At 41.4% G+C, this 19,873-nt stretch overlaps 2 pseudogenes; one reads left to right on the top strand and one right to left on the bottom strand.

Annotated features, from left to right (window-relative positions):
• Positions 1-6,628: 6,628 nt before the first annotated feature.
• On the top strand, positions 6,629-10,053 carry LOC137275041 (putative ATP-dependent DNA helicase Q1; annotated as a pseudogene).
• A 1,151-nt stretch (positions 10,054-11,204) lies between these two features.
• On the bottom strand, positions 11,205-14,203 carry LOC137275025 (uncharacterized; annotated as a pseudogene).
• Positions 14,204-19,873: the final 5,670 nt, after the last annotated feature.

The following is a 19,873-nucleotide window of genomic DNA, read 5'->3' as shown; positions in this document are numbered from 1 at the left end:
TAACACTCACATTTCACTGATAGCAGACCCGTGAAGATCCGGGGTAGAAAAGGCCTTCAGCAACCCATAAATACTTGGGTAAAAGCCCATATGCTTGCCATAAAAGGCGACTGTGATTGTCGTAAAGTATGAATAATCGGATCGCATCGGATGGTCAGACTCGCTGACTTGGTTGACTCTAATGTTAATAGCTCAGATCGATGCTCATGCTGTCGATCACTGGATTGTCTGGTCCAGACTCGACTGCTTACAGACCGCAGCCATATAGCTGGAATATTGCTAGCAAAACTAAAATAATTCACTCACCTATGGCATGTTATATGATAGCCAAGTGTTTGTAACTTACAGTCAACCCAAGTGAGTGAATCTGTGTAATTCGCTGTGTTTGAAACATGCTAAATATCTCATGTATAAACTGATGTATACTCCGCGTCATTTATGATGGGACAAGCTATTGGTAACAAAATTTCCTTACAGTATGAAAAATGTATCCCCCCTCTGAAATGCCAGTATTGAGTTCTTTAACGTCCGATACATTCTGTTACATATAACACATTTTTATTCAAATTGTCAGTTTGAAAGTCCACCTGTCACTTAATGCCAGTGATTTGCACGTGCAAGTAGCTAAACCCAGAGAGAGTGGAGGTCCGTGAACATGCATTGATACTTTTGTACTGTCGTTCACTGTTCAGGATCTTGTTTGAAATCGCAGTATAAGCTTACTCTTGCTGAACGGGGTCATTCTATGGACTTTCGGAATGTGTGGTCCAACTCACCGGCAGGTTGTTGTCCGCTTTAACGTCAGAGTCAGAGTGCTATTGGTAGATTGTGGCAGAGATTTCAAGGCAATTGCTCTGTGGAAGAATATGCACGTCGACATGGTCGCCCCAGAGTCACAACTGTCCGAGATAAAAGATGCATGATTAAAACTGGGTTACATAACCGATTCTTTAACAGAGCAGATCTTCAGACTGAACACTACAGTGTTCAATGTAAGGATGTCAAGGAACACCGTTCGTTGACGTTTACAGGCATTCGGACTTCGGTATACAGGCAGTTCGTCTACCACTAACACTTCGTTACAGGCAGGTGCGTCTGAGATGGAGTAGACATCATGGCCGCTGGAATCAACGTCCATGGTCTCGCGTGCTCTTCATAGTTGATAGCAGATTCAATTTGTCCTTCCATGATGGTCGGCAGAGAATTTATCGTCGCAATGGAGAGCGAATCACAGATGCAACCATGCTTTGGGCAGGGATAACTCTTGATGAACGTAAGCTACTACACATGGTCAACGGTATTCCGACTGGTCAGGGTTATCGGGACGTAATTCGGGCTCCTATGGCACTACCATACCTGCAAGCAATGCATGGCTTTTATGGTCGACCCGATAACGTAGAGAGTAATGCCCAAGTAACTCTCCATTCGTTGAAAAATAATAAAGCCGAGGCCCCAGAGGAACCGATACACATTACTTTTAAGGAATGTAGAGTTTGGAGGATGTTACCCTATTTCAAAGTATTGGTAATTTTATAATAAAAATGTAATGCAAAGAGTACAATCTATCAAGGTCTTACAATTGAAACCTCGACCCAACTGACCATGCTTGTGGTGAACTTGTTCCACGTATGTACACACGTCCCCCAGCAGTAGTGGATCACAGAGCTCTAGTAGAGGGATGGAATGGCGAGCAGACCTCGACCCAACTGACCATGCTTGTGGTGAACTTGTTCCACGTATGTACACACGTCCCCCAGCAGTAGTGGATCACAGAGCTCTAGTAGAGGGATGGAATGGCGAGCAGACCTCGACCCAACTGACCATGCTTGTGGTGAACTTGTTCCACGTATGTACACACGTCACCCAGCAGTAGTGGATCACAGAGCTCTAGTAGAGGGATGGAATGGCGAGCAGACCTCGACCCAACTGACCATGCTTGTGGTGAACTTGTTCCACGTATGTACACACGTCCCCCAGCAGTAGTGGATCACAGAGCTCTAGTAGAGGGATGGAATGGCGAGCAGACCTCGACCCAACTGACCATGCTTGTGGTGAACTTGTTCCACGTATGTACACACGTCACCCAGCAGTAGTGGATCACAGAGCTCTAGTAGAGGGATGGAATGGCGAGCAGACCTCGACCCAACTGACCATGCTTGTGGTGAACTTGTTCCACGTATGTACACACGTCCCCCAGCAGTAGTGGATCACAGAGCTCTAGTAGAGGGATGGAATGGCGAGCAGACCTCGACCCAACTGACCATGCTTGTGGTGAACTTGTTCCACGTATGTACACACGTCCCCCAGCAGTAGTGGATCACAGAGCTCTAGTAGAGGGATGGAATGGCGAGCAGACCTCGACCCAACTGACCATGCTTGTGGTGAACTTGTTCCACGTATGTACACACGTCCCCCAGCAGTAGTGGATCACAGAGCTCTAGTAGAGGGATGGAATGGCGAGCAGACCTCGACCCAACTGACCATGCTTGTGGTGAACTTGTTCCACGTATGTACACACGTCCCCCAGCAGTAGTGGATCACAGAGCTCTAGTAGAGGGATGGAATGGCGAGCAGACCTCGACCCAACTGACCATGCTTGTGGTGAACTTGTTCCACGTGTGTACACACGTCCCCCAGCAGTAGTGGATCACAGAGCTCTAGTAGAGGGATGGAATGGCGAGCAGACCTCGACCCAACTGACCATGCTTGTGGTGAACTTGTTCCACGTGTGTACACACGTCCCCCAGCAGTAGTGGATCACAGAGCTCTAGTAGAGGGATGGAATGGCGAGCAGACCTCGACCCAACTGACCATGCTTGTGGTGAACTTGTTCCACGTGTGTACACACGTCACCCAGCAGTAGTGGATCACAGAGCTCTAGTAGAGGGATGGAATGGCGAGCAGACCTCGACCCAACTGACCATGCTTGTGGTGAACTTGTTCCACGTATGTACACACGTCACCCAGCAGTAGTGGATCACAGAGCTCTAGTAGAGGGATGGAATGGCGAGCAGACCTCGACCCAACTGACCATGCTTGTGGTGAACTTGTTCCACGTATGTACACACGTCCCCCAGCAGTAGTGGATCACAGAGCTCTAGTAGAGGGATGGAATGGCGAGTAGACCTCGACCCAACTGACCATGCTTGTGGTGAACTTGTTCCACGTATGTACACACGTCACCCAGCAGTAGTGGATCACAGAGCTCTAGTAGAGGGATGGAATGGCGAGCAGACCTCGACCCAACTGACCATGCTTGTGGTGAACTTGTTCCACGTATGTACACACGTCCCCCAGCAGTAGTGGATCACAGAGCTCTAGTAGAGGGATGGAATGGCGAGCAGACCTCGACCCAACTGACCATGCTTGTGGTGAACTTGTTCCACGTATGTACACACGTCCCCCAGCAGTAGTGGATCACAGAGCTCTAGTAGAGGGATGGAATGGCGAGCAGACCTCGACCCAACTGACCATGCTTGTGGTGAACTTGTTCCACGTATGTACACACGTCCCCCAGCAGTAGTGGATCACAGAGCTCTAGTAGAGGGATGGAATGGCGAGCAGACCTCGACCCAACTGACCATGCTTGTGGTGAACTTGTTCCACGTATGTACACACGTCCCCCAGCAGTAGTGGATCACAGAGCTCTAGTAGAGGGATGGAATGGCGAGCAGACCTCGACCCAACTGACCATGCTTGTGGTGAACTTGTTCCACGTATGTACACACGTCCCCCAGCAGTAGTGGATCACAGAGCTCTAGTAGAGGGATGGAATGGCGAGCAGACCTCGACCCAACTGACCATGCTTGTGGTGAACTTGTTCCACGTATGTACACACGTCACCCAGCAGTAGTGGATCACAGAGCTGTAGTAGAGGGATGGAATGGCGAGCAGACCTCGACCCAACTGACCATGCTTGTGGTGAACTTGTTCCACGTGTGTACACACGTCCCCCAGCAGTAGTGGATCACAGAGCTCTAGTAGAGGGATGGAATGGCGAGCAGACCTCGACCCAACTGACCATGCTTGTGGTGAACTTGTTCCACGTATGTACACACGTCCCCCAGCAGTAGTGGATCACAGAGCTCTAGTAGAGGGATGGAATGGCGAGCAGACCTCGACCCAACTGACCATGCTTGTGGTGAACTTGTTCCACGTATGTACACACGTCCCCCAGCAGTAGTGGATCACAGAGCTCTAGTAGAGGGATGGAATGGCGAGCAGACCTCGACCCAACTGACCATGCTTGTGGTGAACTTGTTCCACGTATGTACACACGTCACCCAGCAGTAGTGGATCACAGAGCTCTAGTAGAGGGATGGAATGGCGAGCAGACCTCGACCCAACTGACCATGCTTGTGGTGAACTTGTTCCACGTATGTACACACGTCCCCCAGCAGTAGTGGATCACAGAGCTCTAGTAGAGGGATGGAATGGCGAGCAGACCTCGACCCAACTGACCATGCTTGTGGTGAACTTGTTCCACGTATGTACACACGTCACCCAGCAGTAGTGGATCACAGAGCTCTAGTAGAGGGATGGAATGGCGAGCAGACCTCGACCCAACTGACCATGCTTGTGGTGAACTTGTTCCACGTATGTACACACGTCCCCCAGCAGTAGTGGATCACAGAGCTCTAGTAGAGGGATGGAATGGCGAGCAGACCTCGACCCAACTGACCATGCTTGTGGTGAACTTGTTCCACGTATGTACACACGTCCCCCAGCAGTAGTGGATCACAGAGCTCTAGTAGAGGGATGGAATGGCGAGCAGACCTCGACCCAACTGACCATGCTTGTGGTGAACTTGTTCCACGTATGTACACACGTCCCCCAGCAGTAGTGGATCACAGAGCTCTAGTAGAGGGATGGAATGGCGAGCAGACCTCGACCCAACTGACCATGCTTGTGGTGAACTTGTTCCACGTATGTACACACGTCCCCCAGCAGTAGTGGATCACAGAGCTCTAGTAGAGGGATGGAATGGCGAGCAGACCTCGACCCAACTGACCATGCTTGTGGTGAACTTGTTCCACGTATGTACACACGTCCCCCAGCAGTAGTGGATCACAGAGCTCTAGTAGAGGGATGGAATGGCGAGCAGACCTCGACCCAACTGACCATGCTTGTGGTGAACTTGTTCCACGTATGTACACACGTCCCCCAGCAGTAGTGGATCACAGAGCTCTAGTAGAGGGATGGAATGGCGAGCAGACCTCGACCCAACTGACCATGCTTGTGGTGAACTTGTTCCACGTATGTACACACGTCCCCCAGCAGTAGTGGATCACAGAGCTGTAGTAGAGGGATGGAATGGCGAGCAGACCTCGACCCAACTGACCATGCTTGTGGTGAACTTGTTCCACGTATGTACACACGTCCCCCAGCAGTAGTGGATCACAGAGCTCTAGTAGAGGGATGGAATGGCGAGCAGACCTCGACCCAACTGACCATGCTTGTGGTGAACTTGTTCCACGTATGTACACACGTCCCCCAGCAGTAGTGGATCACAGAGCTCTAGTAGAGGGATGGAATGGCGAGCAGACCTCGACCCAACTGACCATGCTTGTGGTGAACTTGTTCCACGTATGTACACACGTCACCCAGCAGTAGTGGATCACAGAGCTCTAGTAGAGGGATGGAATGGCGAGCAGACCTCGACCCAACTGACCATGCTTGTGGTGAACTTGTTCCACGTATGTACACACGTCCCCCAGCAGTAGTGGATCACAGAGCTCTAGTAGAGGGATGGAATGGCGAGTAGACCTCGACCCAACTGACCATGCTTGTGGTGAACTTGTTCCACGTATGTACACACGTCACCCAGCAGTAGTGGATCACAGAGCTCTAGTAGAGGGATGGAATGGCGAGCAGACCTCGACCCAACTGACCATGCTTGTGGTGAACTTGTTCCACGTATGTACACACGTCCCCCAGCAGTAGTGGATCACAGAGCTCTAGTAGAGGGATGGAATGGCGAGCAGACCTCGACCCAACTGACCATGCTTGTGGTGAACTTGTTCCACGTATGTACACACGTCCCCCAGCAGTAGTGGATCACAGAGCTCTAGTAGAGGGATGGAATGGCGAGCAGACCTCGACCCAACTGACCATGCTTGTGGTGAACTTGTTCCACGTATGTACACACGTCCCCCAGCAGTAGTGGATCACAGAGCTCTAGTAGAGGGATGGAATGGCGAGCAGACCTCGACCCAACTGACCATGCTTGTGGTGAACTTGTTCCACGTATGTACACACGTCCCCCAGCAGTAGTGGATCACAGAGCTCTAGTAGAGGGATGGAATGGCGAGCAGACCTCGACCCAACTGACCATGCTTGTGGTGAACTTGTTCCACGTATGTACACACGTCACCCAGCAGTAGTGGATCACAGAGCTCTAGTAGAGGGATGGAATGGCGAGCAGACCTCGACCCAACTGACCATGCTTGTGGTGAACTTGTTCCACGTATGTACACACGTCACCCAGCAGTAGTGGATCACAGAGCTCTAGTAGAGGGATGGAATGGCGAGCAGACCTCGACCCAACTGACCATGCTTGTGGTGAACTTGTTCCACGTATGTACACACGTCACCCAGCAGTAGTGGATCACAGAGCTCTAGTAGAGGGATGGAATGGCGAGCAGACCTCGACCCAACTGACCATGCTTGTGGTGAACTTGTTCCACGTATGTACACACGTCCCCCAGCAGTAGTGGATCACAGAGCTCTAGTAGAGGGATGGAATGGCGAGCAGACCTCGACCCAACTGACCATGCTTGTGGTGAACTTGTTCCACGTATGTACACACGTCACCCAGCAGTAGTGGATCACAGAGCTCTAGTAGAGGGATGGAATGGCGAGCAGACCTCGACCCAACTGACCATGCTTGTGGTGAACTTGTTCCACGTATGTACACACGTCACCCAGCAGTAGTGGATCACAGAGCTCTAGTAGAGGGATGGAACGCGTGTCCACAAGCTCTCTTAATGAACTTGATACCCTATGAACTTGATAAGGAGGTTTCTGTATGTACTTCATAATACAATACAAGTAGAAACGTGACTGGGATCCTGACTTGCGCAAGGTACAGATGAAACCAGTTGTTAACTTCACGCAATGCTATGACGATCTCGCGAGATTTATGACGTCGCTATGAGGACAGTTTCACTTCATTCGTAACTACTCGCCTACTCGTCTCTTTCCGTAACCTGCAAGAAGGCTCGTACCCCTATCGTACGCCATTACTGCCTAGAATCGTGGCAAACCAATCAAATTGCGCGTAGTAATATGTGAAAAGGTTTGAAATAGTTTCTTAGTGATTTTCGATTTTAATGTTTATTTCTGTGATCATATAATTTTTTGGCTACTGATATTTGTTAACGGGCTAAGAAACTTACTTACAGTGACTACTGTGTTATATTATAAAATATTTTGCGTGTGAACATTTTCCTGCATATCGAAGCGTGGAAATAGCGACACCGTCAAACTTTGAAACTTCGCGTAAGTATGCAAAGCACAAGTTAAACATTAACTTTGAGCTGAAGGATCAGCAACTCTTAACACTGAGACATCTTTATGAGGGAAATGACTGTATAGCCGTTTTGCCAACTGGATATGGCAAAAGTGTTATATTTCAACTTTTACCGTGGCTGCTCCAAAAGGATCTGTCAAATCCAGGGATGGTCATCGTTGTGTGTCCCCTCAATTCCTTGATGCAGGACCAGGTTATGTCATTGTGTGACCGAGGGATCGAAACCTGTTTTCTTAATTCACAAGGTAGTCATTTTTTTATATTGAGATCGTTAATGGTAATTCAGACTGTCACCTCCATCACATGACGGAGTGTCATAAACTTCATGTTGTCATAATATTAATAAGGGTGTTCCCACCCATACCGTGTGAGTGTGTGTATGTAGTTAGTGTTTGCTCACTACTTCTATATATACAAACAATATTATTAAGTAACGAAGCCCTTTCATTTGTTAGTACTGAAATGACGATGGTGTGTGTATTCACAGGTAATGCTGGAAAGACTTACAAGATGATCTCAGATTGATGTGGAGAAGCAAGAAGAAGAGGAGGAGAATGATGAAGATGAAGACGAAGTAACTGAAAATGACATTCATGCGCCAACTTATGTCAACATGAAAGAACTGCGGCAGGGATAATTCAACATCATCTATGCCCATCCAGAGACTCTTCTCAACAACAAGACAGTTGGAAGTCTACTCAGATCTCCACTTTTCCAAGAGAAAGTCTGCGCTGTTGTTATTGATGAAGTGCACGTGATATCTGAATGGTGAGCATGAGCAGGATAACTTCAGGCTTTTTTCAATGAGGAAGAACATTTTCTTCAGCCTGGTTCAAATACAAACCATTAATATTGAGTTAGCAAGTAAAAGGTATTTGCCTCATGATTCTAAAGAACATACGAGGTGGGTGGGGTAGCCTAGTGGTTAAAGCATTTGCTCATCGTTGTTGATTTTGCTGAAATGTTGCTGTACATAGCATTATATTACACTCACTCTCTTACTAATTTTACTATATGTGTCATTCCAAAAGGAATCATCTAGACATCATTTGTATGCTTTTTTGGGTGTCAATAACAACACTTCTGAATATTAGTGAATTGTTAACAGACATATACAATATATCACATCCTTCAAACATAACCAAGATAACATTTATCCCTGACTGCTAATAAACAGAAAGAATAAATTTGAAGTAAAAACACTGTTACAATATATGAACAACATTTCAATCTCTTAATGAGTTCCATGAAATTAATAAATTGTGTATCCAAGAACAATGGTTCTTCAGACAAACACGTGATACCACTATGCATTGTATACCATGGAAATGCCTTATATATCCTGTTTCATTTCTACAGGGGTCCAAAATTTAGAAAAGCATTCAAGAAATTATCAGAGGTTATCTGCATTTTTGCTAATGCTGCTCATCTGGCAATGACTGCAACTGCTACCCCTCAAGCCGTTAAAGAACTTGCTGCAGACCTTCAGGTTGTTGACTTTAAGACGATCAGAATAAACCCTGATCGTGTCAACATTTTTCTAGAGGTATCATTTGTTTTGGTTTTTTTTTAAAATCTTTTTCATTACACTAGATATCCTTATGGTTATTGCACAGATGTCAGACCAAACATAGAAACGATGTATATAGTACAAGCATTACTTTTGTAGGTCATTTTAGTAAAAGCATCTACATAATGTATGTTCTGGAGGAAATACCAAACCATATGAGTTGATGCTAACTCTAGATGTATTGATAGGATATAACACAAGTAACCTGAATAATAACAATGATGTATTATTACATGAGAGATCAGTAAAAAAAATTCAGTCTACTGCAAATGAAAATTTGGGCAGTTGCTATATCTAAACCCACTTCTTTCAGATTCAAACTCGTCTGCCAAATATCAGGAAACACGAAAAATTAGACAACCTAATTCAAACACTTGCTGAAGACCTTAGTAATCGTCTGGCTGAATTCCCCCTGACAGTTGTTTACATCAACAATGATGAGGCACTGGGATACTGCTATCACTATGTAGCAAGACATCTAAAGGAAAAGGCATACATTCCTACAGAATCACACATTCCAGAAAACAGAATTTTTGCCCAGTACCACAAGTACACAGATGAAATGTAAACCCATATTGTGTGTGAACTGAGGAAAGAAAACCCCAAAATTGGGTTGGTCCTTGTCACTGTTGCCTTAGGCATGGGTCTGAATGCACCTAGCATACGACGTGTAATCCATTTTGAACCCCCTACAACCCTTGAGAAATATTTCCAGGAAATAGGTCGAGCAGGACGAGATGGCAAAAAGTCTAGTGCCCTACTGTATTACAACAAGAATGACATTGCAAAGAAACGTTAGGATATGACACAGGCAATGATCAAGTACTGTACAAACAGGACCACTTGCTTAAGGCTGCAGCTTGTTTCATATTTTGGTTTTGAGTCAGTCATCTTTTCTGATAGCTCAGCTGACTGTTGCATTAACTGCAGGATAGCTCATACAGGAATGTGAAATATGTGATCATAAAACATGTTTGAGTCCGTGTGGACAAAGCAAGTATGCTCTCAGAAATGTAAGACCGAGGATGTGCAGATTCTGCCGACAAGGGCTGCTGACACTAACAATGATTCAGCTACCTGAGGGTCCCCAGTATTGTACTCAGCTAAATCTAGAAGGGTATATTGTGATATTTCATCATCAGGAATCCCATGAAAACAATTATGTGCTGTATGATTGCAAAGTTATGACGTGAAGTGACTTGGAATCTTAAATAGGGAACTCAAATGGCCATAGGACCCGGCATGAAGAACGATCACTGAATTTGCTCAAAGTTTATTACAGTTATCTTTGTCCCAACTCCTTATTTTCTGGTATAAGGTTATCAAACTGGATATACACATAGAGCATAGAACAAATTATGTAAGACATAAGTGTATCAACAAACGTGAGACACTGCAAAATATATATTTCCATCATAAATACCCTCTGAAACAATTATCAAAGAAAATTTCAAAACTATAGTTTTGCATGAAAGTAAATGCAAAAAGATTTTTATGTTACATTTGACAATTGCACAATCTCAAATTCTATCAGGTCAGGTTATGTAATTACATTGTGTAAAAAGGCTAATTTTGTGCCATACACTTTCCTGGTTTTATAAAATAAATGGGGCTGCAATTACTTTCATGCAAATTACATGTCAACTTGGTAGCATCAATGTTTTTTCACTAAACCTATGTTCCTGTCATCTTATATGATCATAATGTATTGTGCAGAATGTCTGAAGTCTACTAAATAAAAATGTTACTTATTGTTAACTGGACTTAATGTGATCATTTCTCATACACACTTACATTGAAGTGAAAACATTGACAATTGTACTTTTGAAGATACAAATATTGTGACCTTAATCCTTACCAATGTCACATGCAAATGCTTTACTGTCTTTTCCTTGTGTAAGACCAAGAACAGTACGCACAATGAACATTTAAGGTTTTGACACACAGAAAAAGTCAGGTGTGATTTCAGTGGTACACAGTCAACATGTATCAGAAAGTAGATTTACTGTCACAAAGTACAATTTTTAATCAGTGGCCCACAAAATAGAATGTTCTGACAACTGTATTAGTGTATAAGTTTCAATCCATGACTTACAGTCATTTTTACTCCACTTCATCATCATCAGGCACAAACACAACTCCCCTTTTCAGACGGTCCACATTAGTCTGGATGCTGTTTCTCATCTGTTGCACGTTGAAGGAAAACAGGGTCTGACTAATTCCTTGGAACCCTTTTAGCTGCCTTCCAGGAGTAACTATCCATGGGTTACTTGTCTGCAGGACAGACAGTATCTCCTTGATGTCATCAAAAGATGATCTCTGTCTGTGACTTGTGTGATAGTCAGCAGATTTTGTCAAAGACACTACATTATCAGAAATGCTTTCAACAACTGGTGCAACTTTTGAAATTTTGACAACTGTCAAGTTGCACTTGTCTGCTTCAGATTTCTAGGGGTACAAACAAAACTGGGTTGAAATGCTAAATTGAGAATATATACACATGAAAGGCCACTTCTTTAAGGAACAAATTTACCTTTTATTGGTGAGGACAACAGAAACAAACCTACTACTGAAATGTAACAACAATAAAATTTATCGGAAGTATTATCAGCAAATTTCTAGACCGTTCAAGCAGGTTGTTCTATTGAAATTCCAGTAGTTCAAAATGAAAATCATAACATCAGTCCATTTCATTCACTAAAATAGTTATACATATTGTACGGCAAGCACATAATGAAAAAAAAACAACAACCTTTTCCTGGTCCACTGGTGGAATGAACATATTATCCAAAAGTAGGTCCATGATTCTGTGAAACACTTCCTCTTTTTTTTGTTGTGCCACAAATTCACCTTTGGTGGGATATCTGGATGTTTCAAGTCATCGCTCAACTCCTTGAGTCCAAACATGTGCTTCGTCAGTTGAAGAAAGTATGATGTGCCCACAACATCTACAAACTGTTCATGTGCCTGGAAAACATTCAGTTTAGCATTCAGGTTCATGCCTAAATTGTAGTGATAATTAAGCAAATTGATAACCACCATATTGTGGGTGTAGAATACTGTATTATCAATCATAGTTTTCTCTTACATCTGAAGCTTTTGTACCTACGGTCACTCTTTTGCCACTTTGCTAAATTCGACGGAATTAATCAAAAAGAGATAAAAGTACCTTAAACCGCACTTTCACTTTCCCATCAACATTTGACCTTTGAATGACCAGTTTCAAATGTCCAAGCGTGCCTTGTCAATTCCCTTGTCAAGCTTGAGAAACTTCCTGCATAATTTCTGCCAATAATTGCAAAGACATTTTCATAAAGGTCATTATAACATATGTTGTATCTGCTATTACACTTTTGTGTAAGTACAGACTCTGGTCCTTTTGTTTGGCATCCCATCCTTGATTCAAACCCCACACCCTCAGGGTCAGGCACCTAATTGCTATCACACAAAGTCAGCCAACAAAAGTACTAGAATATGTACTTTACAAAGAAAGAGTAATCCAAAATATATGATATATTTCATCAATTTCAATATGTGCATTCAAAATAGTCATTGAAAAGTTATGGACTGATACATACGAGGCAATTACACTCATTTGGCATAGTCAACATTGCTTGAGAGGTTAATTTTGAAGTTAAGCTATTTGTCTATGTGTCAGCAGTAAAAATGTATTCAAGAACCTGATAGGTTCGGTTAAACTCACAAGTGTTTTGATGTTTCACTTCATGTCATTCCCGCTAACCCTCATATGCTTTGTCTACTTAAGAATAAGGGCAACATATTTGTGATAGTATCATCTCTACCTCAAGAAAATCTTGAAGAGTGTGGAACATTTCCACAATGACTGGTCCCAACTGACTGCACAGTGTGTGTCCCTTCCCTCAAGGCTTTTGCTCCTTGGAGTCTTACTCTTGTCAGTTGGTCCCCACCCACCGGAACTTGTAATGTTTCAAGTTCTGAGCCCGAAATGCAATATTCATTGATTAAATACATATGAATACATTTGAAAGGAAAATCATGCAACAACTACAAACTGCTGTGTGTAAATTTATGAAAATGAATACAAAATGTAGGTAATATTTAATATATGAAATGACAATCATTTACATAATCTCAAAAATTTCATTGTTCTATATATGTATAGATGCCATGATTGAACAGAATCTTATAGGAACAATGAAACATTTATCCCTTCCTGCTTTGGCATACCAGTGGTTGATGTGCTTGACGTAGGCATCCATTATGTCAATACAGCCAGAGTATGATGCCTCATTTTTCAATATGATTGGCAACAACTGAATTGATGAAGCCTTTGACGTCTCTACTTGTCTAGCATATGGAACATGGGTTGGAATGAGACTTTTCATCCAGCTGAATGCATCTACATGCTCTACTAATTTCCTTGCCAGCAAGACCTTTAAATATTCTTTAAACTTTCTGATTTCTTCACATGTAGGCAGGAAGTCATCTGCACCCACTGATTCCACCTCTTTCTGAGGAGCTTTGTTCGACAATTGCGAAACATCAATCCTGTCCGCAACAAAGTCAGAAGCAAAGAAATGGTAGTCCTTACTCTTGTTTGTCATTCGAACATCGTTTGTAGTTACTCTCAAATCTAGATTGTCACCATTTAGCTTCCCATCCAAACCTGTACAAACAAATTACAAATCAGTTTCTACACATAATTCTTCTTCAAGCAAATTTGAACTTCTGATTCATGATGATAATCCTATGCTATAACGTATGACATTACAGATATTGATAGCAGTTTTTACACAAATTGTGACCTGAGAATTTATACAATGTACATATTGTACTACACAGATTGTTTAAACAATAAAAAATTAATTAACAGCATGTTTGAGGCACTTATGCCATAGTATAAGACTACTGGGAAGGATTTACTGCAATGGGGCTTGATTGTAAACGTACCTCTACTGAAATTAAGTATCAGTATCAAGATAACCTGAAGAAATTGTCTGTATGATGTTATCTTCACAGTGTGCTGCATAACTGTCCAACAGCTGATCTTTGGTCTTGTCCGACAGTGTGACGTGGATCTTGTTTAGAACTGAGAGAAGCTGAAATATTTGTGACAACATTTAGGAACTTACTTTGAACAATAACAATATTTCAATAAACATTTGATTACCATATATATGTCAATTAGGTTTTTAAGAAAATGACTTACTTGATATGTCTGGATACCATCTTCTCTTTAGTGGTCAAATATGCTTAAATTCAAACAAAGAACAGGAGACACATGAACGGGTAACAGATACTGTAAACATATGAAATCTATGGTGGTGCACACTATGTCGCTTAATAAAAGACCTAATAAACTTTGATGACTTCATCTCCAGTTAACATAATCACGCTTAAGTAACGGCTAAAATGTACATGTAGCATATTTTGGTGAATTTACATGGTAATACATGTACATTGTAGAATTCCATACCAAAAATGATTTTTTTTTGCCAGCAGAGATTTTGAGAGTGAGGACATCAATGTTTTTTTGTTTTCATGAAAAACAACCCCACCATAAACAACACAGTAAACAACATGCAGGCATGCATGGAACCTGGAACTGCAAAACAAATTAAATTTGAACAAAACAAGTAATTAAAATCTACATGTTGATGGTTCACATAACTCATGGCATTATAATTCATGTTATTATTATTTATATCGTTATTTCATAATGTATTCTTTCATTTTCAACTTTAAAACAGGAGATGAAACCAATTGGAAACAAAATATAAATTTCCAGAAATAAAAACAAATTTCGATTGAAGGAATGCTATGATTAATACATTTGTATTAAAGCACGTATGTATATAAAAAAGATTAAGTAATAACATCCATTCCAAGTTAATTATTTCAAAAGAAAAAGAAAACAAGCTCTTCTAACATGCTTCAAAACAGCTTGTAAATGTAACATGACTAAACATGTAATTTAAGTGAAGGTACCATATTATCGATATATGCATGATATCTGATGGCTGTGGTCGTAAAAAGTCTTTGTACAGGCTTTCCGGAATGACCCGAGTAGTTACGAATGAGTTTCACTTCTGATGCCATCCATCAAACCTCTGCGATATTGCTGAATTTCTGTGGACAGGTGCCTCACGATCTGCTCATTACCAGTTGTTGTCATCATGAACTCCTACACGCAAGGTATTTCTTTATTTCTACAATAGTTAATTGTTGCCTTTTTTTGCTTTCTTTCATGACTTATTTACTTTATTCATCCTGATGTAGGGAAACGAAGGAACTCCGGGAGCTTTCTGTCAGTTGCCATCAAATATTGACCTATTCTAGAATCTGTTTCACATTAAATGAGGTCTCTCTGCTTTCAGAGTATTTACAAACAATATACAGTACAATGCCCACTTCACACAATTAACCAATACTGAAACAGTTTACGCTCATAAGTTGGGTTTGATTTATTGAGGTTTTATTGTGTGGATACCCAGGTCAGTATTCTGTAGGGTTCGCACGGACTTGAACAAGCCTGTTTTTACCTGTTAACCTTAAATGGGTACAGGTACAGAGTACCTTTGTGTCACTCAACCCTGACCCTAACGCAACCCTAAATCTTATCCTAACCCTAAACCAAACCTGAGCACTAACCCTTGCGCAAACCCCAAACCTTACCCTAACCTTAACCAAACGTAAACTTGCTTGCTTTCAAAGAGGGTATCTCGTATTCTGTAATCTTGCCTAAAAATACCTTGCAGTTGCAATGGGCGTTCTGGTGTCACCCTGTGTAAATCAGATTCACTGAACCAAGAGTCATTAATCAGTGAACTCGAGTTACCCCTGGATGCCGTTTTTTTTCAGGCCAACATTTTCGTAAGGTTTGAAAAGTGAACATTGTGCGCGAATTGCGCTGGCGCGGTCCTGGATCTGCGTACGGCTATAAAACTACACAGAAATGTAGAATATTAATTTCCTATCCGTTGATATAAATATAACTGCGACTACCTCAGGGGTTTGAAAAATAGACACTGCTAAATGTTGTCCAAAACTTTTGTGTGCTTCGAAAAACAGCAAATTTCTCCGTTTTGTAAAAACACTCTGCTATGATTTTTTTAATTTGTCATCTTCACGGAAAGTGTGAGCGAAGAAGATGCGGCATGATATCTGAACGACATAAGTGTATAAGAAATGGATTTATGTGCTAAGGCATACCGCCATAAGCACAAAATCAAAAATGACCTGCAATAACTGTCAAAAATCGATTTTCTTCTATGACCTCAAACGTCATGCGCGTGTAAAGATAAGGGGCCATAACTCCGCTATGCTTTACATTAAGTCAATGTTTACAACTCAGATCACATGGAGAGTGTTTGCTGTGGATACGGACAGTGTATTTTCGTTATGTTTTGTTCACAGTGAACCAAACTATTCCCCGATGTGAGAGGATACCTTTTGGTAGTTCACAATTTCTAAGAAAAGATGCCAATGTACTACATTAGAAATCTGGGCCCACTTGCACAAAACGATCTTAGAGCTACAATTATTGTAAATCCTTAAGATCGCGATCTTAGGCTTCGGCTACAATCGCCATCCACTTGCACAAAGCGATTGCAGGCTAAGATCATTGTAAGTTACAATCAAAACTTACAATTGGTCGGAACCAATTGTAAGGAGCTAAGATCATTGTAGTCAGTAGCAAAATGGCGTTCAAGTTGTTGTCAGTTTCACGCAAATAATTAGCTTTGCGTTTGGGGATTGCTTTTATATTGCACAAAACTGTATGATTCGCCTCGACACTTCAACAACACGGAGAATGCAACATCGATTTAACGTTTGAAATATCGTTATTTGAGGTAGTGAACAACATCGTTATCGAGTCGATATCATTGAGTACAATTCTCACCCGATTCAGTGTTTGAAAAAGTATGAACACCATACCCTTTTGATAAACAAGGAAAGGATAGTAACGAAAGGTGTCTGCATGCGATTAGCAGTGGCCATGACCTTTTCAATAACTCAAAGGCAGCTAATTTTAGTTTTTACGCAAGATGGGAGTGGTTTCCCTTTGCAGATTATGCCGTTGCCGTAAAATCTGCCATGCCTAAATACAATGCATGATCTGTTGTGAAAGAACAGATCTCCACGTGTTTCTTTTCGGTTAATGATTTTGTCTTAGTTTATCATTGAAATAATCTACAGTTGGATAACGTGCAGAATTATGTTTTTTTCTAGTTGTAAAAATTGAATCTGACGAGAGACAAGAGTTGTAAACTATGCACTTTAAATAAGTATTCTTCAAACGGGAAAAATACACTTGCTGGGGTATGTGAAATTTGCATAAAACGTTTTTTTAACAAAACGAAAAAATAATTATCAACAAAATACCATAAAGTAATTAATATACTGTGGATGAGCATTCAACAACACATACAACACACACGAAATAAGTTACGTTTTCATATTTCCCTGCTATGAATTTTCCACAACACTCCCACAGTCATGTCACACTTTCATATCTTTACAAATCTAATGCTTGTGGGATATATTTGGGATTTTACTCCAAATAACACCTACAAGATGCCAAACTATGTTCAATTGACAGCCACTGACAAATCATGGTACATTTAGGCGTTATGTCATAAGTGTAACCGGTATGATATGGCCATTGTGTTTACTCTTGTTCAACCGACCTTCACCTCAAAGAAATTGCCTGATCTATGCAACAATGTTGACGCGTGACATCACTACCGACTTCTTTCAAAATGGCGGCTTCGCTGACAAGCCTACACAGATTTTGCGAGGACTTTTTCCTTGATTCAGGGATCTTTTGTAAGTGATGTAAGTAGTCAGATTTATTCTGACTATATGTGTATTGTTATATGTTTTTATCGTTTACATTGTTAATGACTGAAGAAGCCAGAAATGCCGATAAGTACCGTTGTTGTTCTGCGTGATTTTACGTCAGTCATGGCGTCACGCTAAACTGCTAGTTTCTTATGAATTATCAAATGATTGCATATATCTATTTTCAGTTTGCTATTTCTTGCTACGATACTCTTCCCCTGACTATTCTAAGCGTATTGAGCCATTGTCAGCAATGGTTAGACAGCTGGATGTTTGATAATTTCCGAAAATACCACGCAGTGTAAAATCGGATTTTTATTTTGTTTACATTCAAACAAGCGCTGTCTTTCGAGCACAGCGTTCGTTTTCATACCCAGTACCTTCCATTTCGTTTTATCTAGACAGTTGGTATTGGTGACAAAGACCATTTGTAATTTCATTCTAAGATGTGTGGGGAATTCAATGATGCATTTTTCGCAGCTGACTATGAAATATACATGGTATAATAGGCGTCTCAATACCGGCCTTCTCTCGAAACGTGACTTTGTAAACACTATCCAATATGGCACTTCGGCGTTCGTGTAACTGTATTTTCGAAAACATCCCAACTGATTCTGGGTTCATCCTCGACGTTGCAGAATTAGCAGTACTTGTTACATGAAAACTTGATATCAGTGATCATTAATATGCTGTTTTTGAAATTCAATACTGACTGAATTTATCAGATTTTCACATTTCAAACATACAGCAAATAGCGCTGTGAATCGCGATTGTCTATATTGTGAAAAATGGCGACATTTACGATGAAGCCTAGTTTGAAAGGCAATTTTAAACACTTTAGATTTGTCTGAGATAGTTATTAGGTAACAATTTTAAGAGGCGATCATTGTGATATTCCAAATATTCCAAATATATTCCTGTTAAGTTATGGAGAAACAATAAGATGAAACGAATATCCATAAACATTTTTGCGAAAATTGCAGTCCCAAAATTTAGGTTGACAGGACAGACCATTTACATGATTTATGACAAGCAAGGGCATGCTGATAATGATATCAACATGGGTGTCCCAGTGCAAATCTGTATATCTGTGGCCAGTTTACTGTTTACATTATTTAGATATTATCATTTAAACTAATTATTATCTTAACCTTTAGCCTGCTGAATTAATTTCAGCATAAGGCGCTGATAAGAGGGTGGGTGATTTCAAACAGTCGGTGTGTCACTAAATAAGGAACAACTGAAAAAATATTCAGCTCATTAATACTATATAGAAAACTAAACATTATTATCAAAAAATATCCAGATAATTTCAAACGTACAGATATTAATTACAAGACAAACATAAATAAAGTAAATTTTATTGAATTTAACTGAACTGCTCGATTGACAGCCGGATGCGTTTTATATTAGGAGCCGTATAGATTGTCCAAATATCACAAACCGATTTCAATATTCTTACTACTGATATTTCATAAGTATCTGACTTTAATTTCGCATATTTGTATCGGCAGATATCCGCGCGACGACAAATTAAAAATTAATTCTGAAAAAAATAATCGAAAACGTTCGTCGTAAACAAATCATATTTTCGATGTCATGACAGGTCTTATTGAAATGGCACTATTACGTTCATTCAAACGTGTCATGTCATGAAAACAGCAGAATAAAATACATGATTTATAAACATTCATGAGTGCAAATTTCAAGTGGTTCAATAAGTTTTGCACAAACCCGCAAAAAGAGGGTGTTAGATCGTGTTACACATACGAAAAACAAACATGGCGCGCTTCGTCCAACTCCTACATAAAATATAGCTTTTTTGGTCAGAAGAAAGATTACAGAACTCCAGTGTGTAAGACCTGGCGAAAGAGGGAGAATTTCTCATTCTACAAGTGTTCCATGTATCATTTTCCGTTTAGTATGACGAGAGACAGACGAAAATT

Source organism: Haliotis asinina, chromosome 1, assembly GCF_037392515.1.
Source record: "Haliotis asinina isolate JCU_RB_2024 chromosome 1, JCU_Hal_asi_v2, whole genome shotgun sequence".
Classification (NCBI taxonomy): domain Eukaryota; kingdom Metazoa; phylum Mollusca; class Gastropoda; order Lepetellida; family Haliotidae; genus Haliotis; species Haliotis asinina.
This window is presented reverse-complemented; position numbering and strand designations above follow the sequence as displayed.